Below are 23,274 nucleotides of genomic sequence, written 5' to 3'. Positions count from 1 at the left end.
CTCTCGTGCTACACCGACCCTCCGTGGTGTGTGTCTCTCTGTCTCTCTCGTGCTGCACCCACCCGCCGTGGTGTGTGTCTCTCTGTCTCTCTCGTGCTACACCCACCCGCCGTGGTGTGTGTCTCTCTGTCTCTCTCGTGCTGCACCCACCCGCTGTGGTGTGTGTCTCTCTGTCTCTCTCATGCTACACCCACCCGCCGTGGTGTGTGTCTCTCTCGTGCTGCACCCGCCTCTCTCTCTCTCTCTCTCTCTCTCTCTCTCTCTCTCTCTCTCTCTCTCTCTCTCTCTCTCTCTCTCTCTCTCTCTCTCTCCCCCAGGGCTGTGTTCTAAGCCCCCTGCTGTACTCACTCTACACACACGATTGTGTGGCCAAGTTCAGCTCCAACTCCATAGTGAAGTTCGCAGACGACACGGTGGTGGTGGGGCTGATCTCGGACAATGACGAGAAGGCCTACCGGGAGGAGGTTGAGGTACTGGAACGCTGGTGCCAGGACAACAGCCTGCTCCTGAACATTGGTAAAACCAAGGAGCTGATCGTGGATTATAGGAGAGGACAGCAGGAGACACACACACCACTGATGATTAACAGGGCTACTGTGGACAGGGTGAGCAGCTTTAAGTACCTGGGGGTCCACATCTCAGAGGATCTGACATGGTCAACACACATAGACACAGTAGTAAAGAAGGCGAAACAGCGCCTCTACCACCTGAGACAGTTAAGGAAGTTCAGAGTATCGGGGAAGATACTCCAGTCCTTCTACTCAGGAGCTGTAGAGAGCATCTTGACTGGAAACATCACTGCCTGGTATGGAAACAGCACGGCACAGGACAAGAAGGCCCTACAGAGAGTGGTGCGCTCAGCCGAGCGTACCACGGGTATTGCACTACCTCCCCTGCAGGTTCTATACAACAAGAGGTGCAAATCCAGAGCCTGCAGGATAATGAAAGACCCTCACCACCCCAATAACAGCCTGTTCCAGCTGCTGAGGTCAGGCAGACGCCTGCGAACCCCAGCTACTAGGACAGAGCTCAGCTTCTTCCCCCATGCCATCAGAGCCCTGAACAATGAACATTGAGTGCCACAGAACACTGAACTATCCACACATAAGCACACATGAAAACACACACGACACGCACGCTGTGCACGCTCACACACTAGCAGCCACTTAACACTTTAACATGAGCGGGCACACACTCATGCCGCACACACGCACACTTATGGCCAAAAGGAAAGGCCACTTTAAATTAGAATAACAGGAACAGTGTATTGCACTACCAAAGCTACCTAGCATGTCCTATATGCTCTGTAAATAACTATGTACAGATACCGAGATGTCACACCATGTTACCTGTTACCTGTGTATTGCACAATGTTGTGTGTTTTTTTTTTTATTGGATTCTATTATATGTTGTACCACTGTATTGCACATCGTTGCGGGCAAGACCACCCGCATTTCATTGTATACTTGTATGCCGTGACAATTAAAACTCTTGACTTGACTTGACTCTCTTTCTCACTTCTGTCATACTTTGGAATTCTGGGGAAATTATTTAAATTTTTGGAAAGAATTCCTCCCTAATATTTCTGTAATTTTCACATTGTGTTAGGAAGTGTAGTTCTGTCTCTACGGCTCCCTCATCACAAAGACAGCACAACTTATCCTCTCTGGGCAGCCAGGTCTGTCTGTGTCTGCCCTTCTCTATCGCCAAACCATGGTCACTCAGTCTGTACCTTGTCAGATTCTTTCTTAGATTCTTATCAGTTACTGTGCTGAGGTAGTCTGCCACAGTATACTGTCTGTTTAGGGCCAAATATGTTTCTAATTTGTGTTGTGATTGTGTGAGTTGATTCCAATACGTAATGTATTTATCTTTTTCTTTGGTTATAATTTGGTTAGGTCTAATCTTCTGAGGCTGGCTAGGGTTTGTGATGTCAGAGTGTGAGATGTCAGCCAGTTTCATTATGAGTTGACAAAAGGGGCTCTTTGTAGGTATCTCTCTCTCTCTCTCTCTCTCTCTCTCTCTCTCTCTCTCTCTCTCTCTCTCTCTCTCTCTCTCTCTCTCTCTCTCTCTCTCTCTCTCTCTCTCTCTCTCTCTCTCTCTCTCTCTCTCTCTCTCTATAATTGACAGTTGACTGTATCATGCCCAGCCTCGGGCAGCGCTATTATTTAAGAATATGTTGACTGTATGCCCAGCCTCGGGCAGCGCTATTATTTAAGAATATATTGACTGTATAAAAAACTGTATTTTTTTACCTTTAGGGGGGGGGGGGGGGTTTAAATCTCACACAGGGCCTTGCATTTCTCCCAGGCGGCCCTGATAATAATACTTGCTTTTGTATAGCGCCTTTCATAAGACTCAATGTCGCTTTAAATAGGGCGAAAAACAACAATAACAAACAAGGTAGACAGACACACAACATTCAATGAGGTAGTTAGGGGTCAAAGGCCATGTTGAAGAGGTGGGTTTTGAGGATTTTTTTTTAAGGAGTCCAGAGTTGGGGCGTTGCGGAGTTCTGCAGGGAGGGAGTTCCAGAGGGTGGGAGCTGCCACACTGAAAGCTGGTCTGGTTCGGGGAATGGAGAGCTGACCAGTGTCCAAGGATCGCAGGGACCGTGACTGAGTGTGGGGGTGGAGGAGGTCAGTTAGGTACTGAGGTGCCAGAGCATGAAGGGACTTGTAAGTGATCAGGAGGGTTTTGTAGGTCATGCAGGATTTGATGGGGAGCCAGTTCAGTCCAGGATGATGCCCAGGTTGCGGACCTTTGGGAGCAGCCGTCTATGTCCAGGGTGAGATTTCCAACCTTCCGGAGCAGGGCCTTGCGTGCCATAACCATGAGCTCGGTTTTATTGTTGTTTAGTTTGAGGAGGTTAGATGACAATCGAGGTTATGACATCCAGTTAACATGGCTGGTATGAACGGTCCAATCAGTTAACATGGTTGGTATGAACGGTCCAATCAGTTAACCCCTTAAGCCAGAATAAAAATTTTTTCAAATGTAGCCATGAGTAAATACCCTAACCCTATCAAAACAGCAGTCAAATTGGATATTTTCAGCACTACATTTGTTTACCAATGATTTGAAGTATTATTAGCGAAATATGAGTTTATAGAATTCTCAATGCATTGCATCGTAAATTGGCGGATATACAGTAGAAACGTCATCCATCTTTGTAGTCCTAAGAAAGGAGACCCAGGGCTTTCGATCGAAATGTCATAAAACTACACTACCCAGCTCACACCAGCCCCTGTCAAACCTGAAATACATTTTTTATTTTCGTGATTATATCTCACGGGTAGAACAAACCTGAACATTATTGCCATAAAATACAACGTATATTGTTTCTTTACCTTTCTGTGAACTTCTACATAAAACATGCGTCTCAATCTGGTGAAAAATGCCAAAAATAGAAAAGTAACTGTACTTACTGTATATTTTATTCACAGTCTTTGCTTCCCTGTCAGGGGCACCTGGTGGTACTAAATCCAGATTTAACTCTGCCATTGGATAGAGGAGATTTGGCCCGATCCATAGATGTATGACTTGGCCATAATAAGGTAATATATAGGCCTGTAATTTTATATTCATATTTCAAATGGCATGTGTCCGGATGGCAAAATTCAGTACTGTATACACAAAACCCCCTGTAAATCACTCACACATTCATTCACACATTCACACACTGACGGCGGAGGCGACCGTGCAAGGTGCCGACCTGCACATCGGAAGCAATTAGGGGTTAAGTGTCTTGCTCAAGGACACTTCCACACGCTGCCCAGGAGGAGCGGGTATCAAACCGGGAACCTCCGACTGCTCTACCTCCTAAGCCACTGTCGGCCCGTAAATTTAGAATAAATTTAGGCAATAAAATTGTATCTGAATATAAAAATATCTTATCTTGTCTGATATCAACATACTCGCTGTGCCAATGACACATAATAGTTAGGAATGTGACGGCATGCTATTGTGTGAAACAAAAACACCAATTGAAACAGTTATTACACATAAATCCCTCATAGACGTAGCAGGTGATTCTGAGCACAATACCAATAGAGGGAACGGTTCACAAAATTCACAAATTCACTAAAAATATATTCTAAATCCTCCGGTTCGTCTCATTTCCACGATCCCATCCGATACGAATCGGTCGCGGATCCCCCCCCCCCCCCCCCCCCCCCCCAGATCGAGTAGGGTTGGACGAGAGCCAGCAAAGTAGCGGCGGCCATTTTGATATGAAACAGAGGGAAAATGGGGAGCCTCTTCAGATGCTATCATGGTCTGGGTTATTAAGTGCTGTGGCACTCCAGAGGAAAAGATGGAGATTACTTCTCACACAAGGGCAGTCCTGATAGTTAGCTACGTGTGAAGTGTGCCCCGACCCCGTTGAACATGCCTCTTTGATGAGGGATATTGTTTCTAGCTTTTCAATACGTGAAGATCTCACCGTCTTCGAAAATATGAGGACTGTTAAACTGATCTTCATCTGGAACCCCCCATCAGCACCGAAAACCCACCCTTGACTTCAGTGGATTGCAAAAGCAGTATATTCTGTACGGTACTAGATTAGATTCCAATGTATCATACAGCACAAGTACAGTCAGTAGCGGAGCCTATCAAACACGGGCCGGGGGGCGGGGCTACATGACCGGGCCCTAGCCAATAAAGCTTGACATTATATCGGGGTGGTAATCTGACGCTTGTGCGTAAAAAGTCGCAAACAGTCTAAGATTACAATTTAAAACAATGTTTGAAAGAAAACTAACTAAAGAAAAGGTGTAATATTTAAGATTTCGTTTCTACAAAGGCTATAGAAATGAAATATATACAGATAATGATATAACATGACATACATGTAAAGCCAACAAACTACAAGAACAACGAAAACATAGCCTAATAAAATGAATACATTTCTGACACACCATTCACCAGACCAGGCTGCGTGTTTTTAACAGCGGAGGAGTGCAATAATGTGACAATGTGACCATGTGACCGCGGCAGCGCGAGAGAGCGGCAGTGCGGAAATAGGCTGTCTATTGCCATTCTCTAAGACAAACGCTAACCTTAACCAGCTCCTTAACAGCGCCTAAACTTAACCTTTCTAACCTTAACCAACTCCGAAACAATGCCTAACCTTAACCTTAACCTTAACCATGCCTAACCTTAACCTTAACCATAGAAAGAATATTGCCATTCTCTAAGACAAACTCTAACCATAACCAGCTCCTTAACAGCGCCTAAACTTAACCTTTCTAACCTTAACCAACTCCGAAACAATGCCTAACCTTAGCCTTAACCTTAACCATGCCTAACCTTAACCGGTGAAAGAATACACGTTAAAAAAAATTAAATAAAAAAAATTGATGGGATTTGAACTTGAAACCAACGCGACCGCCGCGCTGCCAGGTGAGCTAAGCTTCAAATGAGAATCATGGCGGTTTACGGCTAAATAATGCCGCATGCTCTGCCGCTCCGCTCCGCTCTGCGGTTGCCGCGCCTGCCGCAGGGCGTGTCGCAGCCAATCAGGGAAAACGCGGAAGCATTTGGCGCACTCCTTCGCTGTTAATAAGCAATAGGCGACCAGGCTGCAGAAACAAATTAGTGGGGGGGCATAAAATGTTCTCGGGGGGGGGGGGCACAATGGTTTTTCAACACAGGTTCCCTTTTATACGTTTCAGCTGGGACAGCAGCGCTGTGGCTTGCTTGGCGCTGCCCACGGTGCTGAACTAAACAGCAGAGAGGCAATTGAAAAATCTCTCTATCTTAAGAACTTTCACTTATACAAAAACAGACTGAACGGATATATATAACAGACCTGCTGGGGCAGCGGACTGAGAGCAGGGGACACAAACAGGCTGGATGGTCAAGAAGGCCAGTAGCGTGGTTGGGGTGGAGCTGGACTCTAGCGAGGGTGGCGGACAGGAGGAACCTTGCTAAGCTCCAGGCCATCAGGGAAAACCCCTCCCACCCACTATACACAGACTTGGCTGACAGGAGGAGCATGTTATAGGCTCACACTACCTAAATGCAGCACTGAACGGCACAGGAAGTCCTTCATTCCGACAGCAATCAGACTTTACAATGCATCACTGTGCCTCACTGCATCACTGAGCACAGAATGACAGTTACCATCTTCCTGGACTCTTACTTTTTAAACAGCACTGTGCAATATTACACCTACTGTAGACTTCAGTATATTTTTACTGTATTTATTTACTGTATCTTTTATTCTATTTCATTTTATTCTATTCTTAGGCCATTTGTTTTGTTATTCTTATTTGTGACTTGTTCTGTCTAAATGTTTCAAATTTCCTTCAGGATAATACATTTCTATTCTATTCTATATCTTTGAAAAGTCTCCATTTATTCAACACTTCTGAATTCACTGACAAACTGAACTGAACTGACTGAAAAATAAGGTGCATAAAAAAGCAAACAAAATTCCTCCACAGGCTATACTCACCATCATTAGTAGAGCGGCAAGCGGCGTTTGGGGACAGAGTGAAATCTTCTTAAAACACTCCCCCTCCACTCATTCCTGAACTTTTTTGTTAAAGGGGAACTATCTTATAAATGGCCTCTTTGAGTGTTTAGCATTGTTTCCTAGCTATGTGAACTTATATTAATATGATCTATGTCTCAAAATTCTCATATTGGCGCATTCTTCCAATTCCCCTCTCACAATATTCACCCTCACTGAACTGAGTCATCTGAAAATGTGCGCGATATGTGATGTCAGAAAGACACCGCTGCATGATAATGTTCAGGCGCCGCCGCCGCTGCGCAGTGGTTTAGGAGCCCAGGCTCAAAACGGCTCGAGATCTTGAGGTAGAAAAATGCTGTTTTTGAGGACTTGATTAGAAATACAAAACAATGAATAAAAAAAATATATATATTACAGAGGTGTTCCATAGACTCACAGGAATTGTGTAGAAGTGCCCAAATAGTGAAAGAAATAGTAAAATAGTTCCCCTTTAAGTCCTTCTCAAATGCCAACTGAATTAAATGAATTAAAAATGAAGCATACTAAGGCGATGTTCTGTAAAGATGTTCTTAAGGGTAGAAAACGAATTCTCACAGAGTGCCGTGCTAGCTTCAGTAGTGTTGTTGTTGACATCAGTGCCCACTAGGGCTGTCCCCGACTAAGGATTTGGATAATTGACTAAACATTATTTTTTTTTCCAGGGTGGGCACAGCTGACTCAGTGGGCGGGCCCGGCCCCCTAATGCCCGCCCATGGCGCCGGGACTGCCATTCACCACGGACCACGAGAGCAGCTGGCGGCGATGTCCCGATTATGTTCTCTCCTGGGCAGCTTGGTGTAAACTCCTCATCCTTTGCTTGCAGTAGTAGTGTGTTGGGGTGAATTGCCTCAAACATGTTCACAGTTGCATTTAAGCTGGTGAATCTTTGGGACAGTTGCTGGATGATTATATCGAGACATGCATTGAAACGTTCACCCGAAAGTTTCTCTCTGCGTCAGTGAGGCGGCTGTCTTCAGAAAGTTCATCAAAGTGACGCTTAACTCTCCTGGCCCTGCGTTGTTTCAAACTGTGTTTGACTTCCCCATTTAGTAGCCAGGGCAAGAGTGGCGGACTTCGCCTCATCAAATTGTCCCCTATATAGGCTACTCCACCAAAACACTGATGGCATTTTGCAGTAGAGTAGATGCTTTGAGAATATCCGCGTCTTTTGCAACAAGCGCATCATGGCGAGATGACCAGCTAGTGGGACATACGCGTTTTAATGTGATACTACACGAAGTAACAACAACCATATCAACATTTACCACAAACTCACGTTTTCTTCTTGATAGTGTGTGTTCGTGATTGTAGCCTACCTGTAAATCTGGCTCACCCCCAATAACGTTGTTGGCGGGCTGGGGCTCTTCAATAACTTAAGGTTCCTCCCGCAGGAGGAGAGTAGGGCGGAAAAAATATACATCTATAGCTTGGACAATTTGTCTTTTCCTTGGTCCCTTTTATCTTTTTCTTTGCGTTTTGTCGCTCCACTTTTGTGTTTATAACTGCTCCCGCTCATGCTTAGGCAGTGCTCTGTTGACAAGTGATTGATGACGTTCATTTACGTATGATGTTGATGGACGGCTGATGACGATTTTACCCAAAATACATTGGGAGATGGAGACAATAGAAGGGATTCACTTGCAATTTTTCATGTTTTAATGTTAAATGTGAGTGTGAAAATAGCAGCACAAGTTCAACTCATATTATAGGCTACGATGCTTTATACCTAATATATGACCACAAACGTCAGTGCACTCAGTGGCACGAGGCAGCAGGGTCACGATTGTCCCGGGCCCGGGGAGCACCGCCCCTACAGCCCCCCCTGAAGCTCCGCCCCTGAGTACAGTACAACAAAAAGAAGTTTGGCATCCAACTAGAGTGCAAATGTGACAGTAAAGTGCAATAGTAATCTACAATGTAAAGGTGATTAAACTCAAGTAGGCCTATATACTATGGTCTCCGACCACTGTGTTGACTTGTAACTGTTGTAGGTGATTTTTTATTGTTTATTCTTATTTATTGTGCCTACAGTATATGAAATTGATAAACTGTCTTGTTTTGTAAGCTCGTCACCGCTGTGAATGAGGGTAACCTCAGTCTCTCACAAGTTGAAATAAAGGTTTGAAATTAAATTGAATTAAATAAATTAGTACAACTGAGTAATATTGCTAACCAGATGCGTGTGCAGTTTTATAGTATTAATATGTACAGTGATACAGGTATAAAAAACACTATGGCATACTGGCCAGCGGTATAGTACGAGTAGGTAAGGGATATATTGAGCGTGTTATGGCTCTGAACATTGTATTAAAGGCAACCGCTAAAACAAAAGAGCCTTAGATGAATGTTAAGTATATGGGTCGGTACCACGGATTGGAAATAGCAACACTGATCGGAAATGTCCAGTTTCCAAAGTCTGGACGCCAGGGTTGACTACGTCACAGTTAATCCCGGGGCAATATTTCTTGAACAGTTGGGTGCTGTCTCTGTTGGCTCCCCCGTCACTGTTTTAAAAAATGTTACGCAATAAATCGTGATATCCAGAATCTGGAAAGTGGAAAGACCAGTGCAGCGTGGCTATATCCAAGCCATTTACTTTACTTACTTAGTACTTACATAGTACTGACGCACAACGTTTTGCCTGTCTATTCTCGCTCCACAATGGTGGAACCAACTTCCCACCACAGTCAGGACAGATGAAACCTGTCCAATTTTCCGCCGTCGACTAAAAACACACTTCTTCAATCAATATCTGAAATGAAAACAAAAATGTTGTCTTTTACTATCATGCACTTTGCCATTAAGGAATCTACCTTGCCTATACTACTACCTACTATGCTAATTATGTCTATACTATCATACACTCAAGACTGTAGCACTCAAGTTCGACACTGTTTGATACTATGCTCAGTAGAACTAGTTTTTTATATTTTATACCCAGTTTAATCACCTGCATATTGTATATTACTGTTGCACTTTACTGTTACATTAGCACTCTGGTGTTGGATGCCAAACCTATTTTCGTTGTACTGTACTTGTGCTGTAAATACCTACTATGCTAATCTGCCTATACTACTATGCACTCAAGACTGTGGCACTCAAGTTCAACACTGTTTGATGAACAATCTTACTGACTCTTAGCCCCATAGTTGTACCCTTCCTCCTGACTTTGTTGTATAGAACTTGTAAGTCGCTTTGGTGACAAAAGCGTCAGCTAAATTACTAAATACATATAAATGTAAATGCAGTGGCGACTGGTCCATAGAGGGTGCTAGGGCGCCGCCCCCAGTGGAAAGTGGATTTGGATTTGTCTATAATAGTAGATTCCGACCGCTAAAAATATATTATCTTTTTAATAAATAATAATTACTCATTTTAAGTGTTTGTGTTTAAAATGCACAATAACGTGTAATATATAAAATATAAATCATTGTTTGTGTGTCTTGTTCAACCCCTCTCTCTCCTGGGGCGCTAGAAATATCGGCCCACTGACTGGGCATCATCACGCAACGCAGCCAATTGGAAAATGCACAGGGCAACATAAATTAACCAACAACAAAATTTTGCCAATCAGCGGCTTCAAATATGATGCCTAAAGGGCGATTTTTCTAGCACCCCAAGCAGAGTCATTGGGTTAGGGAGTGCACGGACTGATGACGACAACAATAATGGATGCATGGACTCGAGAGACAGGATTACGCTAATAGTTGTTGTCATCGTCGGAAATTGATACTAATCACAAGATACATTCAGACAGTGTTGGATCTAACAAAATGGATTCATGGACACATTTATGCCCGGACCACAAAGCTTATCGAAGGGTTAGCACGACGGCTCTTCCAATTCGTACAGATGTTCTACCGGTCTACCGGTCTCAGCCTGTTATGATATTATGATATGAAAATGTAATTGTAGTGCTGTCAGACCCTGATACGGGTTGTCTTTTCCATTTATTTTCTTCTCTGAGTGCTTCATTTACATGTTAAAAAAAGATCACAACGATTTTCTTCTGGGGGACAATGGGTTTGGTTTGCAAACATGTCACCTCTTATCAGTTTGCAGGTCTGGTTATATACTGTAGTTACTGAAACTGATTGAATATAGCACCACCCCACCTAGAATAATTTTCACCAGCCGCCACTGTGTAAAATGTCTGCTAAATGAAGACATTGTGATGTCATTCTGTGGTGTTGTTATCCCTGCAGTGCTCTCAGAGTAGTCAGGGGGAAGCAAAACTATTTAAATCCCTTGAGGTGATAATTGAAAGGTGATTGGGGATCTCTCTGCCTGAGAACTGTTTATCCCGCGGAGTAGACACAGTTAGACGACTGCTCCAAAACAGAGCTTCATTCTTACCAACAGCCCTCTGAAAGTCACCAGCATCGATTAGTGATAATCAGCTCTTATACCTCACAAAAGAGAATGAATGGCTCCTTATTCCATCTTTCCTATTGTTTCTGTAGCAACCAGCCACTCTAATCCAATTATGGTCACACTGCGCTCCAGGAATCTGGTCTGAAATCAGCCTATTTTTTTTTTATCCCTTCTGGAGCCCAGCCGTTTGCTCAATCAATGAGAGCAGGGAGGATTTCAAGTGTCTGAAACAATTACTCGAACGAACCATTTTGTTAGATCGTACCACACGGCTTGGGTTCAGCAGATAATTCGCTGGATGGGCACTGCTTTTTGAAGTTTGACGGATGCAGAGTCCTGGCATTAGCAGGCTTTATTGAAGTGTGCCAGTGGAGATCACAGCGAATGTTGTTGGATCTGGTTAGTGGAGAGGGTGTTTACAAGCAGATACCCTTTTCTTCTCTGTGCATGCATTAGGCTTAGGGAACAGCCGCACCGTTAGCCTAGCTTAGCGTCATTCACTGGAAGTACGTGTGACAGTGTAGCGTAGTTCCCAACAGTCACAAAATACACTCCGAATACAACTCCAAAGCGTTCATGTAAAAATGTTGTGCGTATTTACAAAAACATTTTAAAATAGATTTTTTTTAAATGTATCCCCCCCCCCCCCCTTTTTCCGCATTTTTCCCCCATCCCAATGTTAGTCGTTATGCCAATTCCCTTCCTGGTTGTTGCACACTTACCCCCTACCATCGGTCTGGGAGGGTGAAGACTACCACACGCTTCCTCCGACACATGTGGAGTCAACCAACCGCTTCTTTTTACCTGACAGAGAGGACTCTCACTGGGGGAGTGTAACGGGTGGGATGGTCACACTACCTCCCCCAATTCCCTTCCTTGCTGAGCAGGCGCCCCGACCGACCTGTAGGAGTCGCTGTTTACAACGACCAGGATACATACCCCACCGGCTTCCCACCCGCTAACACTTGTTACGATTGGGGGTGATGATGAAGGTGAGAACACAGTATGCAGACCAGGAGGAAGGAACGGAGGCAGAGACGAGGGGTGATGCTTAAAGAAGGGATGTTTACTGACTCAATCAAAATACAAAACAAACGAAAGGAACTAGTACTACTAAACAACGAAGGAAAACAAGAAAACGACAGGGGTAGACAGGCAAGAACTCACTAGACATCAACAGGGAAGGCAGGCACGACACAGGGAAAACGAGGAGACAGGACGAGCAGGGGAATACCGAGGTACTGGAGGAAATGACGCCATGACAAGGAGAGAGAGAAGCACACTAATATACACAGACTAACGATGATGAGCCACACCTGGCACAGCCAGGCAAAAACAAAGAATACAAAATCAGACCACAAAAGAAATAATCAAACCAGGACACAAAAGGCAATAAGACACACAACAACCAGACAGGGAGACAACATCAAACAAAGGCAGTGATGGCCCAAGATAACAAATAAGTGGAAATGAACTCTATTATTTTTAACCAGACCAAAATGGCCGCCTGCACCATCTGGCTCATCTGGCCAATAGAGGGAGGTAGGAGACCAGGTAGGAGACCACTGTCAGGAGGTAGGGAATGTCCAATGTCTTTATCATAACCGGCCCACCAAGGGCTGGGCCTGGGGTCATTACAGTACCCCCCACTCCCAAACGGGCGGCTTCCAGACGCTCGATAACAGCGTCCGGGAATGGGTGAGGCTGGAGGCCGAGACCCCGGACCGAAGCGAAGGCGAGGACCCGGAGAACTGGGGCCGGGAGCCCGAAAAAATAACCCAGGAGGGGCATAGCAGTCAGGGGGGCTGAAAACAGGTGCAGAGGCCCGGAGAGGGGGGCTGGAGCTGGGAGCAGAGGCCCGATGAGGGGGGGTGGGGATGGGTGCTGAGACCTGGAGAGGGGGGCTGGACCTGGGAACAGAGGCCCGACGAGGGGGGGTGGGGACAGGTGCAGAAGCCCGGAGAGGGGAGGCGGGGAGAGAAACAGGTAGCCGGTCAGAGAGCCTGGAGCCAAGGGGCGAGGGTAAGGACCCCGGCGCAGGATCCCGGACGAGGGACCCCCCAGCCGCCGGACTAGGGACCGGATCAGGAGGCCGGAGTAGGATCCAGCGCAGACCGCGGTGGATATCACGGCGAAGACCACGGTGACGACCAGGGCGCCGTTCACGGCGTAGGGCTGGACCAGACGGAGCGCCAGGACCAGTCGACGAGCCAGGACCAGTTGAGACGCCGGCACCCGGCGTAGCAGCCAGACCAGGTGTAGAGGCTGGGCAGGGCGTGGAGATCGGACCGGTCTCGGCGGCGAGTCGTGGCGTAGGATCCGGAGATGTGGGACCGGGAACCGGTGTAGCAGCCGGACCAGTCGTAGAGGCTGGGCAGGACATGGAGACTGGACCGGTCTCGGCGACGAGGCATGGCGTAGGGACAGGAGATGAGCGCACGGGACCCGACGTGACAACCGAACCAGTCGTAGCGGCTGGGCGTGGAAGCCGGAGGGGAAGCGGTGACAGCCGTGGCTACACCGACCGGAACCAGGCTGGTAGTGACGGTCGGATCAGCTGTGGAGGCCTTGTTAGCGGTACTAGCCCCACTCGCCCTCCGAGCCTTGCTAGGCCTCGGAGGTCTGCGAACTGCGGGAGCTAGACTAACCGTGGGGCCTGAGCCAGCTGTAGGGACTAGGCTACCGGACGGGGCTGTACTAGCTGTGGACATCTGGTCAGCTTCAAGAACTAGGCTGACCGTGAACCTTGAGCCTAAGCTAGCAGTGGAGACTGTGCTAGCTGAGGAGGCCTGGTTAGCTGCGGGGGCTAAGCTAACGGGCGGGACTGTGCTAGCTGTGGACGTGCCTGCTGGCAGTAGGCTTATGGAATGAATAATCAAATGAGATCTTGCTAGCGAAAATAATTAGTTCAACTCTTTCAGAATAAGGATAAAAACAAGCCCAAATAGTATATCTAATTGATACAAATTATATTATGAGGATATCTGTACTGTATGTGCTTAGGTATTATGTACTATATAAATACATGGTTTCCAAAGAGAGGCTTGGAGGGAGGCTTGCATTTACACTATTAATCAGGTTTTAATCTGTTTCGGACCTAATCCATACATGCATTGAATTGATTACCCTTTGGTTTATACCAGTGACACCTCATATTCATCATCAGATAACAGTGCTTGAAAAGATAAATGCATTTTCTCAAATTCATTCATCAAAAACGTCAAAGGCTCATTCAATTTATCAAGTCACGTCACGTCATCAAATCCATCAAACAGCGCATCTCCTCATATATTTTAATCCCAGTTACAATATCACAATAACGTGTGACACTGTCACAGTGACAGTGATACAATTAAATACTCCACAGATTCAGATTCCTCATAATTCATATCCACAATCCGCGCATAGACGCTTCATATGCTTGAATGAAACGCATCCGGGTGCTCCGTTAAGCAAATACACAGCGAAGAATATTAAACTAATCAGAGCCAAACACCGATAGGTTTCATTCATTAAAAATATCCCAGCGGGATTCACATTTGCAATGATCCGTTTAGTCCGTTATTAAAATAACTGTGTGTGTCGCGAGCGCCGTATCCGTATAAATATGACGTGCATTATATAGGACAAAGTAAATTCATAGGCTGAATATGATTTATTATCAGCATTTTAGGTAGACCTATTATTTTACATTTCAAACGAAGCACAAATACATAATTCAGAATGGCATAATGGGATCTAGACTATGAAAATTATTTCAGGAAGCGAGCTGGGATTTCTTTGTGAGGGTGTGGCCATGCAGGTTATCCAGCTAACTGAACTAAACCCTGCTCTGGAGCAGGTTCAAACTTTCTGATCTGTTACCATGGCGATTTAGACAATCCGACGTCGGGGAACGGAAATGTCTAGCTTAAGTCAAGCTATGCTGAAAATTATCCGGCTAACTCAGTTAGCCAGGTACGGGGAACAGGGCCCTGGCACAGCCAGGCAAAAACAAAGAATACAAAATCAGACCACAAAAGGAATAATCAAACCTGGACACAAAAGGCAATAAGACACACAACAACCAGACAGGGAGACGACATCAAACAAAAGCATGGATGGCCCAAGATAACATATAAGTGGAAATTAACTCTATTATTTTTAACCAGACCAAAATGGCCACCTGCACCATCTGGCTCATCTGGCCAATAGAGGGAGGTAGGAGACCAGGTAGGAGACCACTGTCAGGAGGTAGGGAATGTCCAATGTCTTTATCATAACCGGCCCACCAAGGGCTGGGCCTGGGGTCGTTACAAACACTGTTAGTATGGACGACCGACCAAGCCGGAGGTACCGCTGACAGCTGGATTCGATCCCAGTGTCTCTGCGGTGGTAGGCGCTTAGTCCGCTGCGCTACCCACCCAAAAGTTGGATGTATCAACAAGAAGAGGACTTGAGGACTATCGGTGACGTACACAGCACTTACACATGGTAAATGTAAATAAATAGTATTTCTAGATCTACTGGGGGGAGGCAGTAGCTTGAGAGGTAGAGCAGTCATCTGGCAATCCGAAAGTTCCCGGTTCGATTCCCGCTCCACCCGGGCAGCGTGTCGATGTGTCCTTGAGCAAGACACTTAACCCCTAATTGCTCCCGATGAGCATGTTGGCACCTTGCCTCCACCATCGGTGTGTGAGTGAATGGGTAAAATGTGAGTAACAAATTGTAAAGCGCTTTGGATAAAAGCGCTATATAAAAAAGCAGCCATTTACCATTTACTGTTTAAAGTTATGATTAAAGCAGTAAGCAGCATTGTTCACTATTTGGCAGTCAACCTTGTATTGTATTGAAAATGCCATAGAAATAGGCTTGTCACACCAGATTGGGATTTCACTATGAATTCTATGCAACTGGCCATGTACTTCATTAATAGCAGAAGAGAGAACTATTAATTAATTACAGCTACATGTAGCATTGTCACTTTGTTCTATTCAAATGTAAGGTTAATGTGCAGCTAAATGTATAAGTGTCTCTGTGTTCTATTTGAATGTAATGTTAATATGCAGCTAAATATATCATTGTCATATTGTTCCATACGAATGTAATGTTAATTACAGATAAATGTAGCATTGTCATATTGTTCTATAATAATGTTAATATGAATGTAAAACAATATTTCAGACAGCAGAAGCCACAACAACAACAACAACAACAACAACAACAACAACAACAACAACAACAACTATTATTGTTTCAGATCATGTGAATAATTGAGAATGTGCCCTGCTGTATGCAGGTTGTGTTTATGTTCCTGTGATTTGAGAGAAAGGAGAGCATGCGCATGAACACGAGCCAAAACGCGCCGGAGGACTGAGGAGGTAATGAGATTCCAGAGGAGACGTGACTATTTTTCCATCTTCCAGATTGCAGTTTGTTCATCAATCGGACTCACGTGGATCTCTGATAAGTAAAAATAACAGTCCTCGCTCTAACATTGATAAAAACTACTCGGGTAGAAGTGAACTGTGAACTGAAAGAGCTCTATTTTTATTTTATTATTTGGGGGAAATATATTGAATCGGAGTCCTATTGGGCCGTTTCCTTGTGGACGGTTGATTAAATGCCTAAAGTTCTTTCTTCTAAAGAAGTTGTTTGTCGATTTACTTCAATTTCTCATTCCTGTTCCTAGCATTAGTGTTTTTCTGATTCTAATCAATCAACCATTTAGAGCGGTTACAGCGACCTGCACATGACCAAAAATTCGAAAGATCTCCAACTCGGTTTCCTCGACGGAACGCAGGGATTATTAGGGGCCTCTAGCAAGCGTAAGTGAGATGGATGTGAAGGAGAGAGGCTATCTAGCTAAAGTGGCAGTTCATGTGACAATGAGGATTTCTAACGCCGATGTATTTGTAGTTTGGAAAATGCTCAATACCGTTTCTCAAAATACGATGGCTCGCATGACCATTCGTTGTCATTATTTAATAAAAAAAAATAAGGATATTCTTTCCAGGCACATCGCTGCTAGCACAGTAGCTAACCAATGCCTATTTGGTTGTTAAGTCTGAAGCCTTAAGTCATGAACTGATAGATATTATTTCACTGGGCTACATCTGTAGTACAGGGAAGTTGTCATCGACCTAATGAACATACTTTCAGCTTTCAAGTATGCTGATATGCTTTCAGTGTGGCAGCTCCCACCATCTGGAACTCCCTCCCCGCATAACTCTGCAACGCCCCAACTCTGGACTCATTAAAAAAACTCCTCAAAACCCACCTCTTCAACTTGGCCTTTAACCCCTAATTTCTCACTTTGTATGTTGTGTCTGTCCACTATGGTTGTTACTTTGTTTGTTTTTTCCCATATGTAAAGCGACCTTGGGTCTTCTGAAAGGCGCTATATAAAACTAAGTTATTATTATTATTATTATTATTATTATTATTATTATTATTATTATTATTATTATTATTATTATTATTATTATTATTATTATTATTATTATTATTATTATTATTATTATTGTTATTGTTATTGTTATTGTTATTGTTATTGTTATTGTTATTATTATTATTATTATTATTATTATTATTATTATTATTATTATTATTATTATTATTATTATTATTATTATTATTATTATTATTATTATTATTATTATTATTATTATTATTATTATTATTATTATTATTATTATTATTATTATTATTATTATTATTATTATTATTATTATTATTATTATTATTATTATTATTATTATTATTATATTATAATAATTATAATAATTATAATTATAATAATTATTATTATTATAATAATAATAATAATAATTATTATTATTATTATTATTATTATTATTATTATTATTATTATTATTATTATTATTATTATTATTATTATTATTATTATTATTATTATTATTATTATTATTATTATTATTATTATTATTATTATTATTATTATTATTATTATTATTATTATTATTATTATTATTATTATTATTATTATTATTATTATTATTATTATTATTATTATTATTATTATTATTATTATTATTATTATTATTATTATTATTATTATTATTATTATTATTATTATTATTATTATTATTATTATTATTATTATTATTATTATTATTATTATTATTATTATTATTATTATTATTATTATTATTATCATCATACAGCATCTGCATCTTTTCCATTTTCTTCCATTGCAGGGACGTTTAAACAAGCCCAACACCAGCACAAGCTGCTTCGGCTAACAGAGAGGAACAGCCCTGTGGATGAAATATCACCCGCTTTTCTGGATCAATGGGATAAAGGTGATCTTGGTTATGAACTTATAGCTGCTGTCAAAGGAAAGAGGACTTTGGACACACAGCAGAATTAATGTCTTGGCTAACGCTTCAGATGGGTACAAAGTTGCGTAATGAGATAACACTTATGGAGGCTGACAGACAGAATAATTGTAACGTCAGGTGACTTGTAAAACATTTCTGACAGGTAATTTGTCTCCATCTAACTTAGCCCAGGCTTGTTGGTAATGTGTGTAATATAGTAGTGTGTGTAATATAAATAATAATAATAATAAATACAAAATACAAATATACCAAATAAAAATAAAAACAATAACACCACAAAAACAAAAGACATTAGACAACAGACACCCCCCCCCCCCTCCCCAATACCCAAGAAGATGCAATTTCTTGGCATTGGATACAGAATTGGAAGAATGGATACAATTTGAATTCCCTTTAATTTTAGACGTATATTTTAATGCATTATTAGCACACGTATATTTGAACAATGTCTTTGTTAAATGATCTCACTCAGACAGGCACGTTGGAACTTTAAATCGGTAGGGGGTGCGGCCTTTGAGCCACCGCGGGGGGGTCGCCAGATGATAATAAAAAAAATAAAAAATGTCAAAAAAATGTATATTACAAATTTTTGCAGTCAGGCCACTGAACTTAGAAGCAGGCCAGGCCAGTGTTTCTAGTTGCACCAGCGCAATAGTTAGATAACCTATGTGGGGAACAACCAGGAGATCACTGCAACTCACACAAGTTGGAGAACTATCTCTCTCTCTCTCTCTCTCTCTTGCTCTCACACACACACAAAGGGAGCCGCATGTGATTGGTGGAGGCGGGACCCTTACAAAAAACTGCTAATCATTGACACATGCTAGCCAGGGGCGGATTTCGGATTGTAGGAGATCCCGGGCCTAGCCCAGATAGGTGCCCGCGTTAGCGGGCACAGATTTTTTTTACTTCGACACCACAACCTTTAACTTATACCACCACCTTAAAGCGGACAAAAGGCACTAGAGAACAGTTAAATTCACACCCTTTAATTAATGAAGCAAACTATAATAATTAATAATAATAATAATAATAATAATAATAATAATAATAATAATAATAATAATAATAATAATAATAATAATAATAATAATAATAATAATAATAATAATAATAATAATAATAATAATAATAATAATAATAATAATAATAATAATAATAATAATAATAATAATAATAATAATAATAATAATAATAATAATAATAATAATAATAATAATAATAATAATAATAATAATACACTGTGTTTGTATAGCACCTTTCATACAAGAATTGCAGCTCAAAGTGCTTCACAGCAGTACAAAAAGACAGGCATAAAATGAGCACAACATTGGCAGATCAAGAGCAATGCATAAAGTGCAGACATATAGATAGCAGTAAAATAGACAAAGTCAAGGTAAGACATAGAACATTAAATCACATCGTTTTTCATATTAGGATCTAAGATCTAGGGTTAACTCGCCGAATGTTGAGTGCCAGGACCCCCGAAAACCAGGGTTTTCATCGTTGTTTCTTTTATTCGATATTTCCATTCATAAAGACATGCCGGCAGCCTGTGTTATCACTGGGGATGGGTCTGAGATCTCAAAAGTCCAATACCGCAGCCTAACACCTTGCAGCCGCTATTGCACTCCATTTGAAACGATGTGGCTTGGTGTCTGTCATTTTGGAAATGACACCAGACCACCCTGAAACTACACTCATATTCACGACGGTATAAAACGGAAATGTATGGATGGAAAAATTATCTGTTTTTTGCATCTTGACCAGAAGAAACTCAATGACAATCGACTATATTATTAGATCCATAGCTATAATATATAATATAGCTTTAGGCCTGCAAACACAGCCACATATCCCCATGTTAAAAAGCGCTGGCCTTTCAACAGTAACAGTAAACAGCGCCATCTGGCGCTGAAAGTGTTAATATGCGTCTTTGTTTACGGTTTGATTATCACTGATACAAAGCAAAAATAGTGCAGTGCAATAAAATAGTTAGTAAAATAGAATAAAATAATGCAATAGTGCATTGCAATAAAATAGTTATCATCGTATTTCTTCGGGAGGCCGGTAAGGAGTGCATTACGGTAGTCGAGTCGGCTTGAGATAAAGGCATGGATCTAGTTTTCAGCGTCCTTTTGATTTATAAATGGCCGTACTTTAGCTATCTTTCTAAGGTGGAAGAATTAGGTTTTTGTCAACTTGTTGATTGTGATTTAAAGCTTAGGTCTGAGTCTACCATAACACCAAGACTTAACTCACTCAAATACAGTTAGCAGCTGGATAGACTACAGATGGAAATTAGCTTCTGCTAAATCTGGTGCAAACATATTTTCATGTAACAATGATTAATTGTCCAAAAAAAATATATATATATTTTTTAGGAAAATAGATTCGGGGCTTTTCAGAAAACATTCTGGGCTTGAGCCCAAGTAGCCACCCCCTAGCCCCGCCCCTGATGCTAGCCTGTAATAATCCCCCCCAGAAAAATCTACTTTGCATTAATTACTTTGGAAATATATGCCATCACACACACTGGCATTTAAAGGGTTAGAATTATAAAATTAATATGTGGTGTTATGATCAGGGCTGAAGTTGAATAAAATATTCTATTTATCAATTACAAAAAAACTGAAAATCCATAAAAATCTGTGTTGTTGCTAATCATACATATGCTAGCCTGTTTTTTTAACAATAATTTGTGATGCCATCACAAACACTGGCATTTAAAGGGTACAAATAAAAAAAATCCTGCAACAGAATGCTGGAAATTAAGTCTTTGTAACAAATAAATCATGGTGGGGGACCCCCAGATCCCCTGCTTAAAAAGTGGCCTGACTGGGGCTATATTTTGCACTATATTTCCTGGCCTGAATGATTTCCCCAGTCCGGCCCTGGTTAAAAGCCTCCAATGCTTATTAGTGTGTGTGCGTTTGAACGTTTGCATGTTTCAACCATACATTTCCATTTATAAAAAAAATAAAAAATAAAAAAATGAATATTATTATTTTTTTATTTATTTATTTTTTACCTCCTATAATAGTGGGGGTTGCGGCTCTCTGACACTGTTTTTTTTGGGTCACGGCCTGAAAAGTTTGGGAACCCCTGGTCTACCCCCCAGACATGTTGCTGGCCCCGTCAAAACAGTATCCTATCAGCCTCTCCATGGGCAGGTCGAGGCGTAAAAGTCTTACAAAAACAGCGTCTCGGCTGTTGTGTCTGGGCCGGGCATTGTAAAAACCCCAAAAGAAGTTCTGAGCTTCCAAGTTGTCATCTGCGAACTGTATATTACACGAGAATTGTTCTTTTCCAGTGAGTGACATCAGTGGTTCCGTCAGCGCTCAAGCCAAAGAATGGGCTTTTGGATGCTTTGCCTCTAATTTGTCGCTGAATATCATGGGCAAACAGCTGTAAGATTTCGTTTTGGATGTTGTTGGACATCCAGTTGTCTCTCTTTTGGAGCCAATTCTTCAACTCGGGATCAGACTCGGTGCGCACTCTTTCCATCATGAGCTGCCATAACACCCCATCCCTATTTGCATCACCCCTCAGTGGAAGCCCCTGACACCCGAGGGGGGGTATAGGGGAACAGACTCAGTTAACTCTTCAATACCTGATGATGAGGCTGAACCTGTTGTTTCTGTCTCTCTCTGACGTTTATCAGATTTAGTGGGACTGTCACTGGGACCGGCGGGACGTTTAGAAAAGAAATCTGATACTTTTCTTTTCTGCGAGTGAGACATTCTGTGCTAGCAAAGTCTGACTACTAGCTAAAATCGACTGACTGCGCAAGCACTGTATCACAGTAGCTCAGTGGTTCGTGGCGCGTGGGAAGGGCGGGAGACGGGAGGTGAATACAATTAGTTGTTTCACCTGTCATTCAATCAGTCTGTGACAGTCTGTCATCACTCGAAAATCTATTCTGCTGCAATCTTGTCGGTTTTACACGTATGATTGTGTACGTACAGTAGTGTAATGAATGAATGAAAACTTTATTTAACAGATTGGAGAATGGCTACAATACAGTACGGCTCAATACACACAATATTAAAATGGTGAAGTGCTTTGAGCAGGATAAACTTATAATATACAGTGTTACAGTTATACAGTTACAGTATATAATATACAAATATATAAATACTGCCGCACCCCCCGCACCCCCCCCCCTTCAACGTGCCTGCACTCAGACCATTTCAGTTGAAAAATATGAAAGTTTGACTTAAAGTTCCAGGAATTAACAATCAAGTCATGATACACAGATGTAAATAGTAATATATTTAAACGTATAAAAAACAAAAAAAAACAATGACATATCATGCTTTCTTTTTATTTTTTTTTTTATTTATTTTTTAGCGTTTATCGCTTTTCATGGTCAGACATGACCGACGGATGAGGAGAGGATGAACGGGAGACGAGGCGGGGAAGACATGCGACAAATGGAAGTCACCGGGAGTGGGAAGCGACGCAGCGCAATACATGGTTTGCTACTAGACCGCCCATACCATGCCTTTCTTCGTGAGAAATAATAATAAAAAAAAATTCCAGGTCATTCTAAACACACACATACACACAAAAACCCACTCTCCCATTTTGGCAACCAGAAAGCAAGCTCCATTTGCCCAAATATTTTTATTTGACTCGCCTTGGGCAATTGGGCAACCCTTAGTGCCGATGGCTGTATATGATTGGGTGGCTGGTATTCAGGTGCCAATGGCTGTATATTATTGGGTGGCTGGTATTCAGGATCCAATGGCTGTATATTATTGGGTGGCTGGTATTCAGGATCCAATGGCTGTATATGATTGGGTGGCTGTCATTCAGGGGCCAATGGCTGTTTGGGGGATTACCCATAGCGGTGTTCTCTGCCAACTCATAACTAGAGATGCATTCATACTGAACTGGAAATGGCCTTGGACTTCAGTTATGGAGGTCTATACAAAGCAGGAAGGTGAACAGTGAATGACTCGGATTTGACAGGTGGTCAAAATCATCTTTTAAATGTGCAATAAAACGAAATTGCCTCTTGCATTGGAAGCT

The sequence above is a fragment of the Notolepis coatsorum genome (assembly GCF_963971535.1).
Source record: "Notolepis coatsorum genome assembly, chromosome: 4".
In the NCBI taxonomy this organism is placed as follows: domain Eukaryota; kingdom Metazoa; phylum Chordata; class Actinopteri; order Aulopiformes; family Paralepididae; genus Notolepis; species Notolepis coatsorum.
The sequence above is the reverse complement of the archived record's forward strand: the minus strand, read 5'-3'. Positions refer to the sequence as shown.